Source organism: Hylobates moloch, unplaced genomic scaffold, assembly GCF_009828535.3.
Source record: "Hylobates moloch isolate HMO894 unplaced genomic scaffold, HMol_V3 SCAFFOLD_9, whole genome shotgun sequence".
NCBI lineage: Eukaryota > Metazoa > Chordata > Mammalia > Primates > Hylobatidae > Hylobates > Hylobates moloch.
Window position 1 is genome coordinate 40,745,083 of NW_026652284.1, and position 24,998 is coordinate 40,770,080.

Sequence of the window (24,998 nt, forward strand, 5' to 3'; positions counted from 1 at the left end):
AGTGGATTGGATAAGAAAATATGGTACGTATACACCATTGAATACTATGTAGCCATTAAAAAAACAAAATCATGTCTTCTGCAGCAACATAGATGCAGCTGGCAGCCATTATCCTAAGCAAATTAATGCAGGAACAGAAAACCAAATATTGCATGTTAGACACTCATGAACATAAAAATGAGAACAAGAAACACTAAGGCCTATGGAGGCAGTGTAGGGATGGAGAGGAGCAAGGGTTTAAAAAATAACTGTTGGTGACATATGCAAAAATGCTCATCATCGCTGGTCATTAGAGAAATGCAAATCAAAACCACAATGAGATTCCATCTCACGCCAGTTAGAATGGTGATCATTAAAAAGTCAGGAAACAACAGATGCTGGAGAGGATGTGGAGAAATAGGAACACTTTTACACTGTTGGTGGGACTGTAAACTAGTTCAACCACTGTTGGAGACAGTGTGGCGATTCCTCAAGGATCTATAACTAGAAATACCATTTGACCCAGCAATTCCATTATTGGGTATATACCCAAAGGATTATAAATCATTCTACTATAAAGATACATGCACATGTATGTTTATTGTGGCACTATTCACAATAGCAAAGACTTGGAACCAACCCAAATGTCCATCAGTAATAGACTGGACAAAGAAAATGTGGCACATATAGACCATGGAATACTGTGCAGCCGTATAAAAGGATGAATTTGTGTCCTTTACAGGGACATGGATGAAGCTGGAAACCATCATTCTCAACAAACTATCACAAGGAAAGAAAACCAAACACAGCATGTTCTCACTTATAAGTGGGAGCTGAACAATGAGAACACATGGACACAGAGAGGGGAACATCACACACTGGGGCCTCTTGGGGAGTGGGGGTCTGGAGGAAGGATGGCATTAGTAGAAACACCTAATGTAAATGACGAGTTGATGGGTGCAGCAAACCAACATGGCACATGTATACCTATGTAACAAACCTGCACGCTATGCACATGTACCCCAGAACTTAAATTATAATTTAAAAAAAATAAGTAAATAAATAAAATAATTGTTGGGTACTATGCTCAATACCTCGGTGATGACATCATTCGGACCCCAAACCTGAGCATCACATCATATACCCAGGTAACAAAGTTGAACATGTACCCTCTGATTGTAAAATAAAAGTTGAAAAGAAAAAATATAAAACCAAATGTAAGACCATTGTGAGTATGACGATCAGGCAAAAATGTCCTCATCATCTCCCACCAATGACAAGCCAGGTTGCCAACAAAACTCTTCCATTTATTGATAATGTCCTAAAGAAGAAATTTAAGGATGTCATCTAAATTCACAATCGGAATTAATATTAGGTATAACCTAATTCAATACGATTTAATGACAGATGAGAAAACTGAGACTTAGGAAGACTAAATGACTTGCATATAGCACACAGTTTATAAAATCCTCATTAAGACCAAAAACTAGGTTCCTTGAGCAAATTGCCAAAATATTTTTATTATATCTAATTTTAAAACACATACCTAGGACCTGGATCTATTTGGTATCATGAAGGGAATGAGAAAAATTCATTTGATAATTAATATATTCCTAAAATAATTTAATAAATGATTAACATTGAATACAGAATATGCTGTGCACTTACATTTATTCATAAAAGATAACCATGTATGTGCTATTCTAATCAAAGAAACTAGATAAACAAGTATAATACAGTTGGATAAAAAGATATATGGAATCTTTCTAATAAATGCATAAAAGTTGTACCAAAAAAGTCATAAATAATTAACTTTAAAAGAGGGTTTTGTTACATACAAAAACAATGAATGAGAAATTTTACTTCTCATTTTATTATTGTCTTTTCTGTTTTATTTTTGTAAACATGGTTTTCTAACTTTTATTTTATAAAAAAGTAGCCAAGCTGTGAGGCTGGGGAAATAACCACCTGAAAGAATTAGAGAAAACAGTACCCAGCAGCACTCACACGACACAGGGAATGGAACCTGTCTGACCAGCCAGACTACAAATACTCGTAATTCTTGTAGAACTGGGTAAAGTACACAGGAAGTGGTAGAAAAACTTCAGTAGAGGAAAGTAATTAACACTAGTCTAGGACTCTCCTAATCTTAAAAGCAAGGCCTGAAGGATCAAGCCATTTTTAAGTAACTTAACATTAACTGAGAATCAAGCAAAAGCATATTTATAAATTATTCTTCTACCCAGAATGATAAAATTCATGTCTGTTATCCAATTAAGTTACCAGACATGCAAAGAAGCAGGAAAATATATCCTCTAATGAGGAGAAAATTAACTATTTTTAAAAAATGACATAAATGTTAGGATTAGCAACCAAGTACATTAAAACAATTAACATAACTGCACTCCAAATGTTCAAAACATTAAGCAGAGACATGAAAGATCTGAAAAAGAACTAAATTAAATTTCAAGAAATGAAAACTTGAGTGTCCTGGATGAAAACTATATCAGATAAGATTAATGGCAGAGTAGACATTGCAGAAATTATTATTGACCTTAATAATCTAGCAATATAAACAATTCAAAATTAAATATATAGAGAAAGAATTTTTAAAGCTGAATAAATATATGAGCTTTAGGTCACAACAAAGTGGCCTAATATACAAGTATTTGCAGTCTCAATAAGGGAGAGAGAGCATTATACAAAAAAAGTTTTAATGGTCAGGGATTTTTTTAAATATGGTGATAGCTATAAACGTGCAGATCCAAGAAAATCAATGTATTCAAACACAAGAAACATGAAGAAAATGACACCAGGGCAACTAATAAACTGCTCAAAACTAGTGACAAAGAGGAAAATCTTTTAAGGGGGCCAGAATAAAAGACAGGTTACACACCAAGAAAGAGGATGAGGATGACAGTAGATTTCTCATGCAAACAAGAAAAACAAGAAAAAGTTACACAACTGATTTAGAGTAATGAAAAAAAAAATCCCAATGTACAGTTTTATACCCAGCAAAAGATCTTTCCAAAACAAACAAAATGTAAAAACTTTTAGAACAAAGCTACACTACAAGAAATATCACAGTCTTCCAAGAAGAAGGAAAATTATATCAGATGGAGAGGGTTTGGATCTACAGAAAAAATGAAAACAATAGAAATGCTAATTATTTAGATAAATATGTAAGATTTTCAAAAAATACATTTTTAAAAATAACTGGCTGCTAAAACAAAAATAATATGAGTATAGTGTGGGGCTTAAATATTTGAGAAAGTAGAAGGTATGACAACAATAGTAGAAATGTCTGGAGGGAACAAATGAGTGGCTCCTGCGCTATACATGATGTGTTCAATATAATTTGGAGGTAGAGTGTGCAAAGATAAAGATACACACGTTGAGCATTTCATATCCAAAAGTCCAGAACTTGAAATGCTCCAAAATTCAGAATTTTTAAGTGCCAACATGATACTCAAATAAAATGCTTATTAAAACACTCTGGATTTCAGATTTTCAGATTTGGAATGCACGACCAGTAAGTATACCTAACGCAAATATTCCAAAATTTGAAAAAATTTGAAATCCAAAACACTTCTATTTCCAAGCATTTCAGATAAGGGATGCTCCACTTGTATATTTTAGAAAAACACACTAAAATAACAAAACAACAAATTGTGGCCAATAAGCCAACAACAACAACAACAGACAAAAACAAATTATTTTAAAACAATTAAAAAATCATAAAAGATACCCAAAAGAAAGAAGAAAATAAAGGAAAGGGTAGCAAAGAATAGACGAAACAACTAGAAAGCGAATGGCATGATATAGACTCAAATCTCACCATAAATTCAAACTAAACATGCCAATTCAAAGGCAAATGTCAGATTGGATAAAAAACAAAGATTTGACTATATGCCACATCAAAGGAACGCAATTCAAACATAAAGATACCAATAGGTTTAAAATTAAAGAAATAAAAGATGGAAAGGGAAACTGACAACGCTAATCAAAAGAAAAGCTGAAGTGGCCATATTAACATCAAAGAAGACTTCAAAATGAAGAATATGTCATAGATAAAGGTCATTTCATAATAATAATAAAGTACATTCATCAAGATTGCATAACAACTCTAAATGTGTATGTATTTAAGACAGAAATTCCAAGTATATGATGAAAAAAAAAGGAATTGCAAAGCGGAATAGAAATGTCCACTCTAACAGTCAGAGATTTCAAAACCCTATTTTCAATATCTGATAATACATGTAGGCAGAAAATCTGTAAGGCTTTTACAAAAGACTTGAACAATACTATCCATCAATTTGATCTGGTTGATATTTATAGAACACTCGAAGCAAAAATAGCAGAATATGCATTTATTTAAAGTACACACAAAATACTTACCAACATAAACAATATTTGGTAATTAAAAAGTTTTCATATATTTTAAATACAAAGTATTTTCTTTGACCACAATAGAATTCAATTAGAAATCAATAACAGAAAGATCTCTGAAAAAATCCTCCATATTTGGAAACTAACACTGTGTTAAATAACACTTACATCAAAGAAAAAAATCAAAAGGGAAAGAGAAAGTAGAGTGAATTGAATGAAAATGAAAGCAAGTAGAATACTGCTAAAGCAGTACTTACAGAAAATTTTTAATATTAAATGCGTATGTTACAAAATAATAAAGGTTTAAATCAATTACTTCAATTTCTACGTTAAGAAATTTGAAAAAAAAAAAAGCAAATTAAAGTAAGCAAAAGAAAGAAAATAGTAAAAATGAAAACAAAAATCAGCTGGGCATTGTAGCACATGCCTTTAGTCCAAGCTACTCAGGAGGCTGAGGTAGGAGGATTATTCAAGCTCTGGAGTTTGAGGCCAGCCTAGACAACACAGTGAGACCTCTCCACAAAAACAAAGACAAAGAAATCAATGCAATAACAAATAGAAAAATACTCAAGAAAGCCAATGAAACCAAAACCTCTTTTATTGAGAAGAATCATAAAAGTGATATATTTTATCCAGACTAATCAGGAAAAAAAAAAGAGAGAAAAAAAAACTACTAATAATAACAATGAAAGAAGCATCATCAGTACAGATTCTGTAGTTAATAGTAAGATAATAAGGATGTATCATGGACAACTTTATGCCAAGTAATTTGATAACTTAGATAAAATGAAAAAATTCCTTGTAAGATAAAAACTACCAAACCTCACTCAGGAAGAAATACGTAGCCTGAATAAAACTATTTTTATTGAAGAAATTTAATTTTCACTTAAAAACTATCCCACAAAGATAACTCTAGGTCTAAATGGGTTCATTGTCAAATTCTACCACAGCTTTAAGGAAGAAATAATACTAGTTTTAAACAAATTCTTCCAGAAAAATGAAGAGGAGAGAATAATTCCCTGTTCATTCTATGATGCCAGCATTACCCAAACAAGACAAAAATGCTTAAGAAAAAAAGACTACAGGCCAATATGTCTCATGAATATAGAGGTAAATATTCTAAGCAAAATTTTAGCACAAGGGCTCCAAAACATATAAAAAAAATAATGTTCAACTATAATAAATCCCAGCAAAGGATTATATTACATGTATATTATGTATATATATTACATGTCTATTATATGTACATATACATATAAAGATCAAATATAATTAATCCCACCAAAGTAAGAGTTTATTGCCAGGTATTTTGTATTTTGATGTGATATTGAAAGATAGGTTTAATTTTTTATTGATTGGGCTTGCAGCCTATTTAAATAGTTTCTTACTATGTTTTATAGTTTTTAGGGTACAAGTTTTCCACATCCTTTGTTAGGAATACAATTAATATTTGTATACTAACTTATATCCTGCAACCTTGCTAACCTCAACTTGCTAGTTTTAGCACTTAGCAGATAATATAGGATTTTCTATATAAAGCTATCATGCCATCTGTGAATAAAGATAGTTTTACTTTTTCCTTTCCAAACCGGATGCATTTTATTTCTTTGTCTTGCCTTACTGTACTGGTAGAACCTCCCCTATAAAGGTGAATACTCTTATTCCTGACAGCCTTCTGCCATTAAGTACACTGTTAGTTTTAGGGTTTTGTAGATGCCTTTTATTAGGTTAAGAAATTTCCCTTCTATCCCTACTAGGTTGAGAACTTTAATAAGAAATGGATGCTTAATTTTCTCAAATGCTTTTTCTGCACTAACTGATATGACCACATCAATAGACACAAAAAACTACCATTGAATATCACATCAAAAAATATTAAATACTTAGTGATAAGTCTGACAAAAGATATCTAAGTCCTGTGTAATAAAAACTGCCAAACAGTGGTGAGAAATGTAAGAAGACCTAAATAAACAAAGATATATTGTGGCCATGTGACAGAAAACTCAATATTTCACAGATTAAAAATCCTTCAAAGAGAGATATAAACGAAGCAAGGCAGCAAATGAACTGAGAGGCTCTCCAGAAAAGGAAGGTTCCAGGCAGAAGGAACTGCAAGAGCAAATACCAAGAAACAGGAGCATGATAGCTGTTTAAGGAACAAAAAGGTGACCATATGGTTGGAGTGCAGAAAGCAGGCAAAGAGAGAATGGGGATGAGATTAGAGAATTAACCAAGTGCCAGATCATGTAAGGCTAAAAACATGGAGCTTGGAACCCATTGAAAAGTTATAAACAAAAGAGTATTGTAATCTGATTTAGGTATTACAGGGAGGCAAGACAGAAGCACAGACATCACTGAGAAAGTTATTGCAATAACCCAGTAGTAGGGTGGTGGTTGAAACCAGACTGGTAAAGGTGGAAGTCATGAGAAATGGTTGGATTAGAAATGAAACCACAAAATTCTACCAAACTTGCAAAGAAGACTTAACACCAATACCTTCAAAATTGAAGAGGAGAGAATTCTGTCTCACTCATTCTACAAGATCAGTATACCCTGATACCCAAGCCAGACAAGAATACACTTTAAAAAACCCCACAGGCCAATATCTCTAATGAACATAGACACAAAAATCCTTAATAAAATACTAACAAATTGAATCCAGCAGCAGCAGCATATCAAAAAGATGAAATATATCATGATCAAATGGGATTTATACCAGGGATGCAAGCATGGATCAACATACACAAATCAACAAATGTGATACATCACATCAACAGCATAAAGGACAAAAATCACATGTATTTCTCCATAGGTGCAGAAAAATCATCTGATAAAATTCAACATCCTTTAACAATAAAAACTCTCAACAAACTAGACATAAAAGAAACATGCCTAAACATAAAGACCATATATGACAAACCCACAGCTATCATCATACCGAATGGGGAAAAGCTGAAAGCCTTTCCTCTAATAACTGGAACAAGACAATGATGCTCATTTTTACCTCTTGATTCAACATAGTACTGAATCTCCTAGCTACAGCAACTAATTAAGAGAAAGAAATAAAATGCATCCAAGTTAGAAAAAAGTAATTCAAATTATCTGCTTTTGCAGATGACATGATTTTATATAGAGAAAAACAAGATTTCACCAGAAAAGTTTTATATCTGATAAGTAAATTCAGTAAAGTTGCAGGATATAAAATCAGTGTACAAAAATCAGTAGTGTTTCTATACACCAATAATGAAATAGCTGAGAAAGAAATTTAAAAGGCAGTACTATTTATAATAGCTACAAAAAAATAAAATAAAATATCTAGGGATCAATTTAACCAAGGAGGTAAAATATCTCTACAAGGAAAACTATAAAACACTGATGAAAGAAATTTAAGAGAACATAAACAAATGGAAAGACATCTCATGCTCTTGGACCAGAAGAATTAATAGTGTTAAAATGATCATAGTGTCCAAAGCAATCTACAGATTCAATGTGATCTCTATCAAAACACCAATGTCATTTTTCACAGAATTAGAAAAAAAAAGAACTAAAATTCATATGGAACTGGAAAAGAGCCCAAATAGCCAAAGAAAAACAAACCCAAATCCTGAGCAAGAAAAAAAAACACACATACAAAAAAGCTGGAACATCACTCTACCTGACTTCAAAATATATTACAAGGCTATAGTAAACAAAGCAGCATAGTACTGCTGTAAAAATAGACACATAGACCAATGGAACAGAATAGAGAACCCAGAAATAAATCCAGATATTTACAGCCCACTGATTTTCAACATAGGCACCAAGAACATACTTTAAGAAAAGGATACTCTCTTCAATAAATGGTGCTGGGAATATTGGATATTCATATGCAGAGACATGAAAATAGACTTCTATCTCTCACCATGTACAAAAATGAACTCAGGATGATTAAAAACTTAAACATAAGCCCTGAAACTATAAAACCATTGGAAGAAAATATAGGAGAAACATTTCAGGACATTGATATAAGAGAAGATTTTATGGTTTAGTTCTCAAAAGTATAGGCAACAAAAAAATCGACAAATATTAAACGAAAAAGCTTCAGCACAGCAAAGGAAATAATCAGCAGAGTGAAAGAACAACCTGTTGAACAGGAGAAAATATTTGCAAACTATTTATCCAACAAGGGACTAATACCTAGAATATTTAAGAAATTCAAGCAACTCAACAGTAAATAATAATAATAATCCCATTAAAGAGTGAGCAAAGTATGTGAATTGACATGCCTCAAAAGAAGACCTATAAATGGCCAATAAGTATATGGAAAAAGGTTCAACATCACTAATCATCAGGAAAATGCAAATCAAAACCACAATGAGGTATCATCTTGCCCAGTTGGGATGGCTATTATTAAAAAAAGAGAGAGAGAAAAAAAGTAACAGATGCTGGTGGGGATGTGGAGAAAGGGAAACTTTTATACAGAGTTTGGGAGAATGTAAATTAGTATAGCCAATATGGAAAACAGTATGGAGATTCCTCAAAAAAGTAAAAATAGAACTATCATACAATCCTGTAATCCACATACTGGGTATTTAGCCAAAGGAAAGGAATTCAGTATATCAAAGGAATACTGGCACCCCATGTTTGTTGCAGCACTATTCACAATAGCCAAGGTACAGAATCAACTTCAATGCCCATCAGTAGACAAATGGAGAAAGAAAATGGGGTATACATGCACAATGGAATGTTATTCATTTGCAGCAACCTGGATTGAGCTGGAGATCATTATGTTAAGTTAAATAAGACAGGCACAGAAAGACAAATATCACATGTTCTCACTCATATGTGGGGGCTAAGAAAGTTGATCTTATGAAATTAGAGAATAGAACAATAGATCACAGAGCCTGGGAAAGGTATGTGTGTAGGTGGAGTTGGGATGAAGATTAATGGGTACAAACATGTAGTTAGATAGAAGGAATACATTCTAATGCTTGATAGCAGAATAGGGTGACTATAGTCAACAACAATGTATTGTATATTTCACAGTAGCTGGAAGAGAGGATTTGAAATATTTCCAACACATAGAAATGGTAAATACTCAAGGTGATGAATACCCTGAATACTCTGAGTTGATCATTACACATTCTATGCATGTAACAAAATATCACATGTACCCCATAACTATGTACAAATTGTGAATCAAAAATAACCTTGGCATAGTTCAAGTTAATATGCCTATCAAGATGTCCAATTGGAAATGTGAGTCTGAGAGAAGCAGTCTGGTAGAAGCCATCTACATAACATTAGACTTGAACCTGGATGAGTTTATACAGCGGAGTGAGAGTCAGCCCTGAGCTGTCAATGTTTAGAGATGGGAAAGACCAAGAAAACAACAAAGAAGAAGAATGGGAAGAGCAGCTAGGTGGATATAAGGAGACCAGAGAAAATGGCGTCCTTAAAGCCAGTATACACAATGTTTCAAGAAGGAAGTAATTAACAAATGTGTCAATCCTGTCTGAAGACTGACCACTGGGCTTAGGATCAGCGTTCACTTGTGACCTGAACACCGGAAGTTTTAGGTGTGGTATTAACAGAATTGGATTGGGCTTCTGAGAGAAGGGGAGTGGAGGATTTACAGACAGAGGAGACAACTATTTTGAGGACATTTTCTGCAAACAGTGGCAGAGAAAGAGGTCAACAGCTGGAGAGGAGATTGAGATAAAGGGGAATTGAGAAATGTGTGAGATGAAAGGAGAATTGTAAATAAATCAAAGTTTGCCTTTGGATGATGAAACTGTAGGAAGGTGGTTTTCTTTCCTTTTATTTTCAGTGGATAAGTAATTAGTCTATATTTTTCAAATTCCTATAGTGAGTATACGTTGTTTTTTTAACTGGAAAATAAATGACGTATTAGAAAAAGAAAAATATGTGAGCAATTTCTCCTCCCTCAGTGTTCCCACTGCAGAAGGATTAAATATGTTAGTAAGATAAAGGATTATTGAAAAGCAAGTTTTTGATTATATTTATTTATTTTTTAAGCCAGGCCACAGTATCAAGAGACAAGCTATACAGGCTCCACAAGGTGAGTGGAAATTCAAGTGCCTTGGCTCAGCCTCACCATGCCTTAAGCTATCACCAAAGGTGTGTCTGCCACCCAGAAAGCACTTTCCAAGTCTTGGAAGCTTTTCGTTTTATTATCCATCTGTTATGATGATTCAAGTTGCTTACAATTATTGTGGAATGGAAAGTGCCTTTGATACCAATAATTTTGCTTCTGATTCTAGGCATTAAAAAACCATGGGCTTAGGTCCTTTAACTACTTCTTTGATTAATTCTGCTTAGTTTTTACAAAGGCTCCAAACTCAAGTCAATCAAGGGTGCAGGCAAGTATAACCACTGCATGCACTATCTAGATGATGAACTCTGGAGAGGCCACACCACAGACTCTTTAAAAATAAGTAGCAACCACTGGATCCAGGCAGTTGTCCTGTAGAAATGCAGGTACTGTGTTCCTATCTTTTCTAGTCAAACAAACAAACAGGTAACATTATTTTTCACTGGTAAAACCATTTTTAAGACTGGGCTCAGCATTTGTTTTAAAATAGAGACAGGGCCAAATGAAACATGATGCCAGTCATATCACAGGTCCTCTGATACACACATGCAAGCCCTTCTTTTTCAGAACTCCCTCATTGTGTAAAGGACACCACTGTGGGAAACAATGACAGTCGTTAGGGCCCTGTGGGCACTGCAGCTGGGTGCAGGGCGGCATGACTTCCTGTCTCCTGGCAGAGGGGGATGCTGTGCAGAGCCATTTTGGAAATGCCAATACAGGACTGCTGTTTAATGTCCTTCAACCTGTTTTGCACCTGCCCCAACACAACCAAGGCCTGACTTGTTCTCATGCCACTCCTCCACATTGTCCACAGCACTCAGCTCTGTTTAGAAGGTCACTGCAGTTTCCTTAGGCCTGCCAAGGCCTTTCTTTTGCTTCGGCTTATCTCACCCTGTGGTTCCCTAATGGTCAGCTGGCCTCTGGCCCACCAGTTCACCTCCCATTTTACAGCTGGCCTTCTCAAAATATGGGTTGTTATACCCGGGTTGGCCTCAGGACTGCCACAGAAACCTCACTGCATGCCAAAATAATCCTAGAATAAACTCGTTGTTCCTATAACCGACTGGTGTATTGGTGGCCTCCTCAGTCTCTATTTCCCCTCTTCAACAGTTGTTAATTTCCACTTGGAGAACAAGCATTTCCAAAAAAACAGTATTTACCCATAGGGCTCAGCATGTGGACTAAGCTAACCCAATCAGCAAATCCTGCTCCTCTGGCTTCAGATATTAGTTCAGTGGTAGACATGTAACAAACACATCCAATAAACATGATTTTAAAGAGAAATCTGAGGCAAACATGTCTCTGGCTAGATATAAATATATATATAAGCAGATGTTCCTAGGATAATCAGACGTTAATCTAGGAACCATAAATGCAGCCAAACCGAGAATGAAGAGTCAACAACATAAGAGAAAAAGCAGAAAAACAAAAGGAAGTGGGTTTCTTGGTGAAATTATTAAATGTCTTGATCAAGCTATACCTGATGCTTGCCCTAATTTTAGATTTTTCATGTTAACAATAACTCTCTTTTATAGAATAACCAGTTTGAATAGGATTTTCTGTTACTTGAACAGAAATAATTCTAAAGAGGCCTTTTGTCATTACCAGATTCTTGTCCAAGTAGTGAGCAATTATAACAACACTGACCGTAAATACTGCACAAAATTAAGTGATTATAGGCTATCTGATCAAGATTGAGCTGAAATTTATTATTTAGAGCAAATTAGCCAAAATACTACAGTTTTTCCCTATCTACAAAATTCAGTAGATTTGAGAGTTGATTTCTGGGAATTCAATGGAAAGAAATGACTCCAAAGTTGCACAAGGTTAATGAATGTAATAAATTGTCAAATACAACGACAAGTTCCTCCCATCCCAGTATGCTCACCCTTTTGCAATGTGACTCTGCTACCCTCCCCAGGAGGTGATGACCACTTACCTCCCACCCTTGAATTCAGACCAATATTGCGACTTGTTTTGACCAATAGAACGCAAAAGAAGTGATGTCATGCAACTTCTGAGATTAGGCCTTACGAGACTTTACAGCTTCTGCTTTTTCCTTAAGATCACCACACAAGGAAAATGTTTAGCCCACTGGAGAAGAGGCGTTGTGAAGGAGAACCGGGGGCCCTAGCTGAGGATCAGCACCCACTGCCATAGGTGTGGATGAAGCCATTTCAGCTTTGCCTGCTTACACAATCATTCAGCTAAATGCAGCCACAAGAGTGAGCCATGGAAAGCCAGAAAAGAATGTGCTCAGGCAACCCAGAGAATCCTACATCATCTGTTTAGTCCACTAAATTGTGAGAGTGATTTAATCACCAGCAAAATCTGACTGATCCACTGAAGTTTAAAAAAATACATCAATAAAGACTCAAATAATTCTCCAAAATATATCATAACTCCTAAAATCTTCTATAGGTTGAGAACTGTTTCCTATTTGAGGGGGAGAATTTAAAAATTTGGGCTCAGAGCAGGAAAGACCATGTCAAAAAAAGAAAAAACAATAGCGAGCAGACTTGGCATGAAATGAATACAGAATCTTGCATTATTTATTCAAGAACCTGTGCATACATTTTCAAAACTAAGACAGAATCTGTGAAAATCTGACTGAAGTGACAGTCACATCTCTTTCTAGGTTTTTTTTTCTTTATGCTTTATTGTATATATTTAAGATGTACAACGTGATTTTTTGATATGCCCACACATTGTGAAATGGTTACTATAGTCAAGCCAATTAACATATTCCTCATCTCACATAGTTACTCCTTTTTTGTGGCAAGAACACCTAAAATCTATTCCATTAGCAAAACTCTCAAATATTATACAATACAATATCATTAACTACAGTCCTTATCTTGTACATTAGATCCCTAGACTTGTTCATCCAAATATCTCCAGTTTGTATCCTTTGAGCTACATCTCCCCACTTCTTTCCCTCGACCTCTCCATAACAGCCAGTTTACTGTTTTATTTTTACGCATTAGGCTTCATTTTAATTCCACATATAAGTGATTGTGCAGTATTTTATTTTTAATATTTTTCTTCTTGTGTCTGGTTTATTTCCCTTATCATAATGTCCTCTATGTTCATCTACAGTGTGGCAAATGGCAGCATCTCCTCTTCTTTGTTTTTTAAGGCTTAATAATATTCCATTATACAAATACACTCACACACACACGTACACATATAAGCACTCATCGCTTACATATCTCACATTTTCTTTATCCATTCATCTGTTGATGGACACTTCGTTTCCTTATGTTGGATACTGTGAATAGCATTGCAGTGAACATGACAGCGCACATATTTTTACAAGATGGTGACGATATTTCCATTGGGGATATATCCAGAAGAGGGATTCTTGGGTCATATGGTAGCTGTATTTTTAATTTCTTTAAGAATTTCCATACTGTTTTCCACTATATCTGTACTGGTCTATCTTGTCTTTTTGATAACAGTCATTCTGATAGGTATGAGGTGATATCTCATTGTGGTTTTGATTTGCATTTCCTTCATAACTAATGACGATGGGCACCTTTTCTTATGCCTCCTGGCCATTTTTATGTCTTCTTTAAAGAAATATCTATCACATCTTTTGCCTATTTTTAAATTGGATTATTTATTTTTCTTCCATTAAGTAGTGTGAATTATTTATATATTTTTGGTATTAACCCCTTATAGGATATAGGATTTGCAAATATTATCTCTCAATCTGTAGGCTGGCTTCTAATTTTTTTAATTGTTCCTTTTACTAGTTTGATGTAGTCCCATTTATTTATTTTTGCTTTTATAGCCTAAGTTTTTGGTGGGATAGCCAAAAAATCCTTGGTAAGGCTAATGTCAAGGATCTTTTCCCCTATATTTTCTTCTAGGAATTTTATGGTTTCAGGTCTCACATTTACAGTTCTACCTATTTTGAGTTGATTTCTGTGTATAGTGTAAAATTAAGGGTACAGTTTCATTCTTTTGCATGTGGAAATCCAGCTTTCTCAACATCATTTATTGTAGAGATTATCCTTTCCCCATTGTGTCTTCTTGGTGCCCTTATCAGAAATTAGTTGGCCATATATATTTGGGTTTATTTCTGGGCTCTCTATTCTGTTCCTTTGGTCTATGTGTCTGTTTTTATGCCAGTATCATATTGTTTGAATTACTGTATCTTTGTAATTAATTTGAAATCAGAAAGTGAAATCTATGAAGTGTGATTGCACTTTCCAATTACAAATTATATTACAAAGCTACAGTAATAACTTTTTTTTCTCAAAATTGCCTTGACAGTTCAGAGTCTTTTGTGGTCCCATACAAATTTTAGAATTGTTTTTTCTGTTTCTGTGAAGAATGCCATTAGAATTTTAATAGGGATTGTATTGATTCTGTACATTGTTTCAGGTAGTATGGACATTTTAACAATAGGGATCTTTTTTATGTCGGCAAACAAAACACATTTATTTTACATATTTGTAGCATACAAGATTAATCAAGAGATGTAGAAGAGAGTCATTATGAAGAAAAATGTACTTACTATGTGAATCATTCAGTAGAGTAGAAAGATCAAATTCTTCTCTTCAGAATATTCTGATAGCTTCGTGGTGGTACAAAAGAAAGATAAATACTGACAATTAAAAAGCTTTTTTCCATAAACAAATATTGGTGCTTAAATTTGTAAATTATTTGATTTAAAAGATGAAAGGCCGAGCAGGTCAATTCCTCCCCACCTCAACAAGATTCCTTAGCATTTATTGAATAGTGTTAAGTATGAACATAGACTTTGGCAGAACATATTTTCTCGTCAAATATAAATGCAGTTCTGGATATGAGTAAATACCTAGGGCTTGGCAAACCTGAAAACAACAAGAGGCTTGTCTTGGTGTTTTGGAGCTCAGGATTTTCAGGAGAAGAATCAGTGCAAAAGGATGATCCATATAATAAGTTTCCTCTCCCCATCTGCCTACCTTCGATCTAAATGGTCTACTTATCAATTCCTTTATTTAATTCTGCTATGTGACAGGTACTGTTAACATGCTGCAGATATGGCAATGAATAAAACCAACAAAATCCCTGCACCCGTGCAGTTTATGATATGGTATGAAGAGATTAATAAGGAAGGAGGCAGGAGGGTACCCTGTGAGGTTTCATAAGCCACAGTAAGGAATGCATACAATTTGATTCTACGTGCAATGACAAGTCACTGGCTGATTTTAGCAGGGAAATGACACGATCTTGTTTATATTTTTAGAAAACCACTCTGGCCATGGTGTTGAGAATGGAATGTTGGAAGGCAAGAATAGAAACACAGAGCCCAGGTAAGAGACAATGGCAAGGCTGTGTGGTATGGGGGATGAGATAACAGACTCAGAGCCCCTTTGAATCTTGGCTTTTTCCTATATCAGCTATGTGGCCTGCAGCAAGTGGGTTAAGTTCCCTAAACCCGTCTTTCCTCATTTGTAAGACAGCAATAATAATAATGCTCACTTTACAGGGTTGCTAGGAGGTTCTTAGGATGCTGGCACGTCACAATTGCTCTACACGTGTTTTGGTTTGCAGCATAACAGGCTTGGGTTAGAGACGTACTAGTGAATATGAGGAAAAGCAGTAGAATCTGGGTAGGTTTGAAGGTAATGTTGTTGGACATGCTAACATTTTGATATCAAATGTATGCAAATTGGTGAATCAAATGTTTTTGTCTAATCATTTATAGCTTATTATAATTCTTTTGGATTACAGTGAGTCATAAAAGAGCAGCATTAATCTGCCATACAGTTAGGGAATTTTAAATTTAGAAAAAAATCAGAGTAAGCTCAGTGGTTTTCAAAAAGAGCTCCACAGGGCTAGCCCCAAGGGCTCTCAAGTGTCCACAGCAGTGGCATGTACAACTGGAGGCTCATCCCCATGACAAGTCATTGTAAGGATGATGAAATGTCTTCCTCCCAGCAGGTATTTTTGGTTAAGTATTGCATTCTGTAAAATAGTACCAAAAAAAAAAGGATGGAAACAAGAAAGCAAGAAAAGAAACAAAGCAATTCTACTGTTCATTTATAGATTTTCTAATAACACTTTAAACAAGTAACTAAACTTCCCCCAGAAAGTTATTTAATTACTCCAAATTTTATTTTCTATATTTTGAATATTATAGGAAACAATTAAAAATAAAATGTCAGACATTCCTGTTCTTAAAATCCATTTTCCCATTTCTTGCCATCAAGAAATGTGCTGAATTATCCATTTTCCTTAGACTCCAGTCTGTAGCAATGTTTCTAAACTCTCTCTTCTTCAACTTTCTCCAAAACTTATCTACCCTTAATACCGATTTCTTATGAAAACGAGTACAATTCTTTGTCATTCCTAGCTCACACTTTCAGGCTCTAAACTTTATCTTTCCACATCTAAAATTGCACATCAAGATTTTTATAAATAGACACATTCCTCTTATGATAAATTTTAGTTGCCACCATAAAAAATTAATATTTTGTATCTATTATCCATACAGGCATGGGATGGGGAGGAAAAAGTGAACCAGATTCTAGGGCTAACTTCCAAAACAGGGATGACGCATAATTAACCTATGACATCCATCATGGCGTGACCACCTCAGGTACTGTCCAGGTTAGCACTGAACCTGGGGTTCAATCTGATGGGTCATGCAGAAATTGTCAATGTCAGCCAACAGATAGGCTCATTGATCTGGGTGATTCAACTAGTTTGAAGCAAGGCTCTAACGTGTAGCATGGTGGGTATGAAGAAAGATTTGATCCCTTGCAGGGAGGGTGTTGACAAGGACCAAGACAAATAGAATTGGACTGCATGCTTAAGAGCCTCTAGGAATTGGAGAACCAATATGAACACCAGCTCAGAAGGACTGTCCTCTGTGCTCTGCACCAACGATGATTAAAGAGGCGTTAGGATTCTGTGCAGTAGGGAGGGCCCTTGCACTCTGCACAAGGATCACCAAGTTTGTGGCAGCAAAAGTTCTAATTGCCCAGTAAAAAAATCCTGAGATACATACAGCCTTCTTTGGCAAGAACTGCAAGTAAAACGAGTCAAGTTAGCCCTGAGAGTTGAAGACATCAGTTTCTGTGGCTGAAAAATTCTGGAAACGTGAAACCTGACAAGTTGGAAGACTTTGTTTATACACAGAAAGAAGGGAGAGACACTTACTTTATTTAGTGGCTGCTTTGGAATTAACTAAAAAATACAAAATGGTGATATGGAATGCCCAGGTTCCTTGTGTCCATGAGCAAGCTACTATTCCTTAAAGTGAATTTACTATGATTTTCAAATATTCTAGATTCTTAATTCTGATAAATTATTAATTGAGGAATAGGTGTATGTAGACTTTATATCTCTGTTGTTTTGTTGCATTTAATATGTGATGTATTTGTGCAGCTAGCACAGGAAATTTTCAATGATGAGAGAAGCGATAGCTTCACAAATTCTGTTACGATAAGTCATCCTTATGAATAAATGTCTTTGTTGGTATATATGTGTGAATCCATACATGTAAAATAAACAAATGTGCATTGTACATATTTGTTTCAGAATGTGATAAGCAAAGGCAAAAAGGTATACACGTTGGTCCCAGCCTGCACCCCTATAACCCAGGGCACTCATGTTCTGCTTTGATGTGGCAAATTGTAGCTTTGGGGCACACTCCAAGGGCAAAGACAAAGTGATAAAAGTGAGCAGGGTGATAGTAGGCTGGTGCAGAGAAAGGTACAGACCAGGAGACTGCCTCTGCCACGACACACTATCAACAGATTATCCAATTTTCAGGCAGAGTTATACCTCCCTCCAAATGGAGACTTTTGATAAATACAGTGTTCATATGAAATATCACCAACATTAAATGGCTCAAGAGAAAGAAAGGAAAAGAAACAAAAGCAATGCATTTGTTTTTATACTTATAATTATAGTTAGAGTGGGTAGACTACAGATGTCTCATTCTTCAGTAAATTGTTGAATTACTCCCAACCTTATTTTTCTCTATTTTTCATTTTTTGTTCTCTTTCTCCAAAGATTACTGAAAGCTATAAACTTTCCTAGGGTTTGACCAGTAATAATGAAACTAAGCTAATCTATATTTTTTCTTTTTCCATTTGATCTGAAGAATTTATAACCCTGACTATGCAGGTTAAGCTATCTAGTTATCCTTATGACATTGGATTGTCATGTTTAGTATAACCATTAATGTTTAATAATCTGTGAATTTGCATTCACTGTTTGATGTCAGCCAGGGTAACCTGTTTCTGGTCATGCTGATCCTTCTAGAACTGCTCGAAGTCATGTTCACAACTCCTCCAAGTCTCAGCCTCCATGGATTGTGCTGCCTACACTGTGTCATTTATGAAATGCCAAAAGAATTATCTAATCACTTCATGTAAACAGTTATTATTAACGAAAATATTTTCCCACAGACTTGCATATAGCCTAAAATTCCTCCCATTAATATCATTTTATAAGGACAAATTTAATACATAGTTATTTCAACTGGACATAACATTGTCTAAAAGAGAAAAGTGGTGTTAACACATTATCTCAATGGGTTTATCTATTTTATTAATTCATTATTAATTAGCACTGCCTGCCACAAGTAGAATTCAAGTAAAGGATGAATAAGTTTTGATGGAGACAAAAGAAGAAAGGCCAAAGAAACATATTGGGCTCCTGAGTGCAGCTGACAGTCAGTCAACACACATCCTGACCTTCTTTGGACCAAATACTCTTGGGCAAAGGGAAAAGGGAATGGTGTTCTAAAAAAAATAGACTAGATTCTAACCTCATGAGACTACAGAAAATAATTGGGAGGTCACTAAGGGAAGGGTCAGAGAGAAATGAAGGCAACTTACTTTCCTTTTAGATGGTTTCATGAAAACCTCTGATCAACTCTCCCAGAACCTCAGCACTCTTTGGTCTGTTAAGGATCCCAGCAAAAATTTTCCATCTAAATCTATTGTCTAATAATGATATTGGCCTTTCTAATAAGTAGTAAAGACTGTCCTTACCACTAATGTATTACTTTCATTACTGTAATACTTGTGTTATTACAATAATATACTAATGCATCATACAAGGAGAACAAAATCTCAATGGTATCTATCACGTGGAGGAAAAATGACATTCCATTGATTGTGCCTGGAAAGAATCAAGTGCTCTGTGTTCTAAATGGTTTTGAGCTTATATAGTAATTTACAGGAAACTAAAGTTATGTACTTAGGTTAGAGTTGAGAGCTAATTCTGTAACACTTAAGTATTTTGTAAGATATCAGTGAGGTCAACTCATCTTAAGATAAACTACAAGTCAAAACAGCCAGTATAGCAAATGGTTTTTAATAGGACGTGTATTCCCAGGATCACATTAAAGCTATTACTAATAAGACCAATTTAGGAAATTTTTAAGGCAGGTACCACTTTCCAGGTTTTCAGTTCACTTTTCTTAGTTTTAAGTCCTGATTAAATACTCAGAGGAACAGAGTCCACCTGCTGGAGGTCGTGGAGCCACGGTCTGGAGAATGGTTTTACAGACTGCTCTCCCAGTTCTCACTTGTCCCTTTTCATCATTTTCTTTGTTATGGCTGATCAAAAACTACAACTGGCTGAGATCTCAGAAGGGTGACCTGCCCCTCCACTGAGAATCTGGATTTCTAGTTCCTTCTTTTCTAAAGTCATTCTGATTACAAACAAAGGAGAGAAAGGAACACAAAGAAAGAGAAAAAAGAATTCTTACAGCAAATAAAGACATCAAAACAGCATAGCCCCACCCAGAGCAGAGAGAGAGGAAATTACTTTTACGGATGACTGTCTTATTTTTTAATTACCAAAAAGGGGAATAATTGTCACTAAAAGTATTTTCAAATGATGTGTCAAAAACTTCAAGTAAATCAAATTTGAAATTTGTCACTTGCTGATAATTTCAGCTGGAAAGCACACAGCAGTTTGTATCTTTGTTTCCTTCTTACAATTAAGTAGTTTCCTAGAATAGTTCATGTCAGCCAGGTCCCATGTTACTAATAGGACTCCTAACCATCTCTAAGACCTATCTTCTGCCCACCTACTTGGGCAGCCCTCCCTTAACCACTTGACTCCTGAGCCCTCCAGCACTCTCTCTCTGTCACATGCATTTGACACTCACCATAGACTTCTCTGGTGCTTCTTCTATGTGTGAGTGTTTGTCTCCCCAGCTATACTGAAATCTCTTTAAGGAGAGAGTACCTAACTTCCTCTGCATAGTCTGTAATCCTTATCACAAAGAACCCTTATCACAATTCATTCACTAGGCATTGTACCCTCATCACTGTCATTATAGCAATGAAACGAAACAAAGCTAAGAGTTTTTATGAAGAATATCAACCCAACCTTGAAACAATCTTTCAAGGAAACTGTCAGAGAAGTTAAGCAACCCACTCAATATTAAATATTAGTACATAACAATTATCTACTCATTTATTCAACGGCTACCAACAAAGCAGTGATTCTTAATCTTTACCACATCACAGCACACATAGAAAATATGTTTGGGAGACACAATGGTCAAAATGGGCTGTTGATGGGTGAAGATGACTGTCCCAGGCTGATGAAATCCATTTCTCAGCAAGCATACCCATGACCTATTCAAAGAATACCAGGATAGCATGGTAACAGAGTAGTTCTGCTTTAAAGGACTTATATGCTGTAAGACAGTAACTTTCATACGAAGATGGATACAAGAGTCAATAAGGCTTGATCCTTGCCATTGGAAAGTAGGGATTGGGAAATGGTGAGTAAAATAAATACACAAATACCTGTAACCCAAGGCCAGAAAAGAGGCAATGAACAGGTGAAAGAACACAGAAAGTTTCATGCAAAAGGTAGGATTACATTTACAGAGTCATTGAGAAATGCCAGTTGCTATCTACTGTACACCTAGCACTGTGTGAGACACTGGGGAAACAGTTTCAGTCCCCAAGGAACTAACATGCAGACTAATGGGAAAACCACACCAAAGATACATTTTTATATGAGATAGAAAGTGGTTGCAATGATGGAGTTTCCCCATGGGGTTGTGGGGAAGCACAACCAAGTTGAGCATTAAAGAAGTTGAATTTTAACAAGCAGAAATCTAGGCTATGAGAAATAAGATTAATCTACTGAAAGGCATAGCAGAAATAAAGAGAATGATGAGTCATCGTGGTCAGAGAACTCCTGGAGAAATATGAAGAGAAATAACAGTGGGAAGCCAAGTCCAAGCTCAGTGCCATCCTGCGTATAGAGGAAAGCTGAGCTCCGAGCACATTTATAGGCTAATGGCAAGCAGTTGTTTTCTAACAGCCATCAGAGACAAAAAAACAAAAACAAAAAAAAGTGAAACAAAGCCTTGGATAGAGTAAGAAGTAGGGTCTTATGTTTAGCAAATAAAACTATAGGATGTTGTGATGGATAATACTGAGAGTCAACTTGATTGAATTGAGGGACACAAAGTATTAACCCTGAGTGTGTCTGCGTGGGTGTTGCCAAAACAGATTAACATTTGAATCCATGGGCTGGGGAAGGCAGATCCATCCTTAATCTGGTGGGCACAATCTAATCAGCTTCCAGTGAATATGAAGCAGGCAAAAAAAACGTGAAAAGGAGAGATGGGCCTAGCTTCCCAGCCTACATCTTTCTCCCATGCTGGACGCTTCCTGCCATCGAACATCGGACTCCAGGTTCTCAGTTTGGTGATTTGGACTGGTTCTTCTTGCTCCTCAGCTTTCAGACAGCCTATTGTGGGGCATGGTGATCGTGTCAGTTAATACTTAATAAACTCTCCTTTACATAATTTTTAACATAATCGTATCTCCTCCAATGTTTGGGACAGAGGTTAAAAATTATTTGTCGTTTACCTGAAATTGAAATTTAACTTAATGTTCTGGCTTATCTCAATTCTAGTAGGAGAGATAAGATTCAGAGGACAAGCAAAAGTGAGCCTTGGCCCTGAAGCAGTTTTTCTCAGGGTGAGCCTATGGCCCTTCTGCAACAGAACTCCTTGGAGTAGTCATGCAATTTCAGATTCTTGGGCCCCCACTACAAACTTGCTTAAGTGTTGTCTGTAAGGTAAATGCAGGAAACCTCCATTGTTAAGGTCTTCAAATGGTTCTGTGATTTACTAGAGTCTGAGAACCATTGCAATAAGGACCCTTTTCTCAAATATAGGAAATAAAGAAGCAGGCGGGAGGAATCATAGTGCAAAAGGACAGAGTGACAGCACTGACGTTAGATGGCTCCTGTCTCCTGATTAGTTTAGAAGGTATCTGTTCAGAACTGGGGGACTGAAGTCAAGTTAGTAACCTGAAAAGAGCTCAAAAGAATTGCTGCATTCATTGCAGATACTGGGAATAGGGATACTGAGCAGCAATGACAGCCCCAATGGGGCTAAGTAGCATGGATGTGTAATAGATTTGCTCAGCAACATACCTTTATCAACTCTTGACAGCTCAGGAGTAAAAAGAGTAGCAGTGGAAATTAGAATCTGGGGATTAATTTAGATTAAATTAATTAAGATAATAGAAGGCAGGAATGGCAGGAAGTCAAAGAAATAAAGCATTCAACAAGTTCAGATTGGAAAGAGAGGCCCTAATACCCAGGAAAGTGACAGCGGACACGAAAAATGCCACGCTAGGTCAGGACAAGATGGCACAATGAACACAATGGCTTGTCTCAGAGAGAATGGAAACTACTAAATAATAGGAGAGAAATTTTTGTATCTCTGATGTTAGAGGTAGAGTAAGTCAAAGAAATCAATGGAATGTCCAGTATTGACTAAAACTGCATGAATATGGAAGTTCTGCAAATGTGATGTTGTGAAACTAGAGTTTTAAAAGAGTCATCAAGATAGATGATAAGGTTATCCTAGAAGACCTGAAGTCGTTGAGATGTTGGTAATTTTATGGGGTTATTTATGTATGGAAAGTAAATCATAGATTTTAATGAATAAATTATTAGATCCTCACCTTTTGTGTAAAAATATTCTCCAAATATCTCTGAGGGTTGTGACAGCTCAGTCCGCATAGCAACAACCAAAATTTACCCTTCTATTTACAACTTTCCCATTCTGTTATAATGCAAATATGTTTGTTTCCTATTGAAGAAAAGCAGCATTTTCTTTCCAATGACAAAGAGTCTTAGTTTATGGCAATCTGTGAAATGCATTAGGTGAAATGAGATTTTTTTTTTTGCTTTTACTCGTCTTTTATGAAAAAATTCAATAGCTTCACATTATATGTGAACATTTTCTCACAACTTTCCTATTTAGAAGCTATTATAGCATAGTCAAATGGAAAGTAAATGCTCTCCTTATTTCACAAACCACTTACAGGAAAGCAAAAATGTACAGATAACAGATTCAAGAAAGTGTAGAATGAAATTCTAAGCATGCCAAGAACAGAAGAACCATTAGTAATGAATAGTCTCATCAAGATTTATACAACAGTATTTAATTCCATTTAAAATGTGCTTTCCCAGTTCACCTGTCTGTAGAAGATTATTATCTAGAAGGGTCACCTTAGTTCTCATATCTGTTGTCATCAGCACTGAAAAAGGTTGGCAGCATTAGACCACCTGATAAAAAGACTAATTAAAGAGTGCAAATTTTGCAGAGAAGAAGGCTTGGGATACTGCTGCAGAGACAGTTCATGATGAAATCCAGCTGCAATGCAGTGTACCATTAAGATAAATTGTTGAGGGTGATATTGTCAAAGATATAATGCATATTTCAACACTATTGGTTCTCGGCTGCTCAATTCCAAGGCCACACTGCCTAATAAAATTTTATTAATAGTAATTTCATTTGTTATGTAACTAGATGCAATTCAAATTTACACCAACAATCACCCCATAACTTGCATAAAAATTACATGATTGTAGTCCTGAATGCCCAACAATATGTAATTGTTATCCCATAATACATACACACAACACAATACAGTGAGGCTAATAAAAAATTACATTCTAGAATAATATTTAATAATGTGAAAATGTTCACATTATATTGTTAAGTAAAAAAGAGGGGGCTACAATGGTTTGAATATTTGGTTTGAATCAAACTGATAAATAAAATATGTATGTGTGTGTGCGTATATAAAGACAAAGAAATTGGACAGCAAGAAAATTCATTAAAATATTAATGGTTCTCTCACCTTGTGGAATTAGAGATGATTTTTATTATATTTTTCATGTTTCCAAATGCTTTGTAGTAAACACTTATTAATTTTCCTCACTAATCATCCAATATAATAAAGCATTTCATCTGTGCTTTTAAAAACATATTTGCCGAGCTCCAGTCTGGAGCTAAACTACATGTTTGGAAGCTGACAGGCAGGAGGAGTTAGTAGTTGAAACCACTAACTGTGCTAGATGAGACCGACTGCCTGGGGAATGCACATGTCTAAAAATCCACTATTAAATTACAGCATCCAATTATCCTGGGTAAATCCCCATTAAAGATTGAATAAGGACAGCAAAGAAATGAAAAATACAGTAAAGCTACAACAATTAGATATATATCAAACTCTATACACCCCTA